Source organism: Agelaius tricolor, unplaced genomic scaffold (assembly GCF_023055355.1).
Source record: "Agelaius tricolor isolate 1412-34295 unplaced genomic scaffold, bAgeTri1.0.p SCAF_7, whole genome shotgun sequence".
Taxonomy (NCBI): domain Eukaryota; kingdom Metazoa; phylum Chordata; class Aves; order Passeriformes; family Icteridae; genus Agelaius; species Agelaius tricolor.
The window spans coordinates 19728793-19734509 of record NW_027269267.1 but is presented as its reverse complement, the minus strand read 5'-3'; positions in this window follow the sequence as shown (position 1 = coordinate 19734509).

Below are 5717 nucleotides of genomic sequence, written 5' to 3'. Positions count from 1 at the left end.
TGTGGATGTGTGATTTTGACTGTCTAAAACATCTTGTTCGTGCTCAATTAGTATTTTTGAGGGTGCTAAGTGTGCGTATCATGAGAGGTGGGAGCACTGACAACATATGGAGAGGAGCCCTTTCTGTATCATTGGATGTTCTTCTGCAGACTTGAAGGATGTCTCTTTAGACTTTTTTAGACACTTTGGCTCTGGAAATAGCAGTTCAGTGAGAACTGAGTTCCTACAAATGTGACAACACATTCAGTAGAAATTAATTGAAACGTAATTCTTGTTGTTGAAACCACATGCAGGACTTAGAACACTGGCCTTCAAAATCCTTGGCTGTATCAATATAGACACAGATTTTAAAAGCATTGAGAAAAAACAGGAATCTGGGTTACAGACTGCATTAATCACTCTGTAATCCTTCTTGGTTCAGAAACCTTCCACCTATAATGCAGAGCTCAAGTTTCCTCACATTTGTAGAAACTAGTCATTTGAAGGCATTCTCTTTCACACATAAATGGCAGGCTCAGGCTAAAAGGCCAAAAGAAATGTAAAATCTGCTGTTGATATTCATTGTCACTTTTCAGAGTTCTGTGGTATGCTCAAGCTTATGAACTCAAAAGATTAGGATTACTTGGGTTTTAGTAAATTAGGTTCTCCTTTTTAGAAAAACTTCCATGAAGAGTCTGCTGAACTCAGTTGTTGTAAAACCAGTGGCATGGATGCATGCAGATTTGATGGTTGTTAATTCCAAAAATTGCCATTTAGCAGCACTACTCTTTTTTAAACATGTTTCTCTTGTACCAAGAAAACCCCATATTTGTAACCTTTCATCATTCTCAAATGACAGAAGTTTTGAGTCTCTAGCAGAATCCATGTACATCAAAACTTTGCCAACATGTTTCATTCTAGGTTTAAATGCTGTTTCTCTAAAAGAGAGTTCAACAAAATACAAACAAACTGTCTAACACGAGATGAGTCTAGGAATGCTGCCTGAAACTTCAAAATTAATCCTTTCTATTTTAAGAATGCTCATGTGTAATAGGACAGATCTGGTTTTGTTCCATTTTTTGCACCTGTGAGTATAAGACACATTACAGACTGAGTCCTGTTGTGTGACTGTGTTTAACTGTTGAAATGAACATTTCTGCATCAAGGGGTCAGGAGTGCCATTGGTATTGCCTTGTGGAGATGCTCAAAAGATGTGAGGAACTCTGATGGTCCAGTTATAGCAAGTCTTTGTGAACAGAATTTTTCATAAAATTCTCTTGAGGCTGCTGTTGGATATAATATTCCAAACTATCTTACTCTCATAAAAACCAAAAGCTTTTTTCCAAAGTTGTACCTCTTTGTGCTTCTCGACACCTCTAACTGATATAACTTTCATATTTGAATATATATTTGAATTTTAAAAGTTTAGTTTTATAAATTCAATTACAGTAATGTGCAACTTTGACATCCCTCTTTCCTGTCACTCTTCATTTATGGCATTCAACATTTTAATACCTGATTTTTAAATTTTTTTTTTTAAGCTGCAGCAGCAGGAGTCACTTTCAAAAACTTGAAACAGAGTGCTCCAGAGGGATAGTTCTTACTGGTCTTCAAATATATAGAGACTTACCGGAGTGGGCCCCAAAATTCACTTGGAATGTAGTGTTCAAGGGTTCTTGAACTCAGGAAGCTTAATAATGTACCTATACAGCCAGTGAGAATCTGGAGGAGCTCTTTCAATGTCCTTGACTGGTCAGATACTTGATGGGATCCACATCCATCTGAGGTGATCAAAGATGCACTTAACTATTTGTCATTATTTAGTTGCTCTTTGTAGAGTTAGTCATACTGTGTTTTCCAGCCCGATTGAGTCACAATGGTGTGGACTAGCTGGAGGAATATGAAAGCCTGACTGAAGCAGGCTATGGGAGCCTTCAGAGGAGCAAGTCTGCCAGCAGATTTCAGAGGCAGTCCTCTGCAGCAGAGGATGAGCTGAGGAAGCAGGTTAATGGGCAGTGATAGTTCATACCAACATACCAGCATGTACAAGGCACACATGCTCTGTTGCCAAGGGAAGGCAGTTTTGTTTGTGTGTTTCAGGAAATTATCCCACTGTAATTACAGTTCATACTTACACTGGTAAGTCTCTGTGCTGAAGGTGAGTCCTGCTTTTCCCTTCAAGAGTGGGGTGCTCCCATAGTGGGTGTGATGTTTTGGATATGACTGTTCTTGGGAAAAGGCAGAGGAGAACAATTGCAGCCTAGGTTTAGAAGTGGATGATGCAGCTGATGGGTGGGAAGAGAGCTGCCACCTGCATGCCCAAGGTGCTTGGGCTGCACTTGTAGGACTCATTTCATTACCTGCTCTGACTTGGCACAGGAAAGTGCCTGAGGAACTTTATGTGGTGCCACAGGACTATGGAACTGACCTTATGTTAAGTGCTTTACATAGACAGTAAAGTTTACCAAAGAAGAATAAATAAAACAAAACTTTAATATTCTTCTGTTTTATTCCTGATTTTAAGCTTAATTCTGTACCTATCATCCTTCAGGAAACAAAAGAAGAAAATCAATACTTTTCTTTCAAGTGCACTCTCTAGAATTGCCATATTGCCTTTCATTTGCTGTTGTGTTTTTCAAGCTCCTATTTTAAAGCTCAGGCTTTCATGGGGGTCCTTTTCTGCTGAGATGATGAATGTAAAAGTGACCAAGTGCTAATTAAGAATATGTTCCATATCCCATTCTGAAAGCTTATGCACATGTTGGGGTTTCCCTTGGCCCTTGGTGTGGGCTAACAGCAAATGTGTCGTCACCCCTTACGTCAGGAATGTTTGACAGGAACTTCTCAAACACTAGTGTAGGATAACCTTGCTCTGGATTATGCTGAGAGAAATGTCTGCAGTCAAGGAGGAAATAAAAAGCTGATTGGAAGTAAAAAGCTGTTACTGCTTTTCATGTTTATATCATCAAAAATATTATCAACACATTTGGGAAGAATGCCGAGGAGATCGTTATTGGAGTTAAAATGTATATGTGTATATTAAATCCTTCATTTTGTGAAAATTACACATTTTCTCCACTGGCATCTTTAGCACGTCTTCCAAAAATATGTATACTGAGGTGGAAATAAGCTGCTGAAGGCGGGGGGGAAGGAAGGAACATTTATTATCCTTCACCAAGTCTCAAGTCAAGCCTTTATTGTGGTAGCTGGCTGTAGGAAAGTACAATGCTGACAGCTCTTGGACAGAGAGCCTCGCCTTAACTTTGGGCTCTTGCATGTTTGATCACTTTCAACTTCTTGACCAATAACAGAGGCAGAAAGCAAGATTGCACTTCAGAGCACACAAAGGCTAGTCTAAATTCAAGGATAAAATGCCAAATAGCCACAGCATAAGCATGCTTAGGCTAAATGTGTTATGTTTTTGTCCCATGCACTGTAGAATCTTTGTGATGGCACTTAATCATATTAACAAGTCAAGATACTTGTTCCATTTTATACATTAATATATCTCAGTGTCTCAAGGTTCCCAGGAACAACAGTTCTAGATGATATATTCATGTGTTGTTCCTTTGACCATAATCAGTACAACCTTGATGTGTTTACATAGTCAACTTTTTCACTTGCTTATGAAACAATGAATTTGGAGGGATTTTCTGCTTTTGGAGTAGCTGTTTGCTTTTTCTGTATGAAATTAGTGAATACAGGTACTACGCTGCCAGAGTCAGAGGTAGAAACACTACAGTATTTCTGTCTCAGTTTTTGGTGGTTTTTACTCCAGTGACAACACCCCTTCCCCCCAGCTCCTAAACCAAAGTTTGGAATATATATGGCTTCAGGAAAATGTTATCAGCAATGACTGAGTGGCAGATGTAGATGCTTACTAAGATCTAACTCTGTGCATTCTCTCTGTTGCATGCATAATGTATTTTCCCCATCTAACTCACATAGCAGATGACATTTTTGCATTAAGGGTAAAGATTATAGCAAGCTGAATAAAATCAGTGAAGTATAAACTTGTGCTCAAAGATGAAAAGAAGTCTGTCTTAAAAAAAGAAAATTAAGGGGAAAATGAAGTGCACATTGTTCCTGCTGTCTGTCAGGTGGGAGTGGTTGCTTAGATCATGTGAGCTGGGCAACAGTGTGAAGAGAACAAACAAAGCTCAGGTGCAAATTGATAAATCCCCTCACTAATACTGACCTTTAATAATGCATTCCATGGAACGGAGTAATTTCTCTGCCATTTTGTTTCTAGAAATGGTGGGAAGTTATTATTAAAAATTACTTTTTTTAACCAATACAAGGTATTGGATCTAATTCTGGGGAAAGCAACCCATGTATTAAGGCATTGAATCATACAAATGTGTTCTTAGGGACTTTTTGGTGTGATGCCAGAAAACACAATGTCTTTATGTAGCAAGAAATGTAGAGATAAACGTGTTTAGTTCCTGGCAAAATGAGCAACAACACTTCCATTACAGTGGTAGCATTCAGGTTGGGCTTCTAATAGATAATGTCAAGTAGATGATCAATTTATTAGACATTTTTTAGTCTTTAATTATAAGCTATTAATAATTGCCAATCTGATAATTAAGTTAATAATCTTTAAAGTCCTTGAAACAAAAATACCTCCCAAGTATTTTCTTTCTTTACTCCCTTCTTTCCTTGTTTATATTTTTTCTATTATTCTAGAAATTTGTGGAAAACATGCTCATGAAATTCATAGAGAGAACAGTTCTGACACAGACTAAGCAAGTCTGAGCACATATATTGCTTCACCATTTATGTTTCTGATTCATTCTGTGATATAATCATCACAACTGTCCAACATATACTAGGTTTTTATTTGTAGCCTCGAAAGTAGAGTCAGGATGAAAGAGTTGATTTGAATGGTGTAAATATCTAATTGAGTTAATGGATAATTTAAATATGCCTGAAATTAGTCCCACTGTATGTATTTGTGTGGTGGGGGTCTTTTTGTTTTATGCGTGGCTTTCTGATTCTGGTTACTTGATGCCAAGCATTATAAATGAGGGCCTTTCTCTAAAGTGTAAAACTGATTAAATGTTAACATGAGTAATCAAAACATCAATTTTTGCCCTAAGTTTGAATTAAAACATAAAAATGCTACTATACCATGTTATAAACAAACATTCTGCCCTTCTTTTTGCAGAAGCTTCTTAGAAATGGAGTATATGACAAATCTGCTGCCAGGTGGCTGGCCTGGTGAAGGTGTTGTTCTCAGCAGCAGGACTAAGGTAAGCTGCAGCTCTCCCCAAAATGCCTCCAGCTCTTGCAGGGTTCTTCCACTGCTGGGCTGGGGGCACTGGTAAACACACAATGACAGAGTCCTCAGATGGAACAAACCTTCACAAGTTGTCTCTTATGTTTATATTTCAATGACAGCTGTACAGCAAATGCTTGCACAGTTGATATTTAGTAAGAGTTTTCATGGCTTACCTTCTGTTTTGTAGGCTACTGAGTTAAGAAATCAAAAGTAGTTCTGTTTAGGTTTCACATGCATGTTTCAGTAGGAGGTAGATTTTATTAATTGTTTTTAATCAGATTAATGAGGAATTTATTTTCTGTTGCTGTGAGTGACTACTGCAGTGATATAACTTCTTTGGCACCATTATTTTAAAAAATCATTTATTATAAACAGGATGAGTAGTAACTAATTGGACATTTCCTAAAGATTTTGTTTACTGGCATATGGATGATATGACACATGTAATGTATAT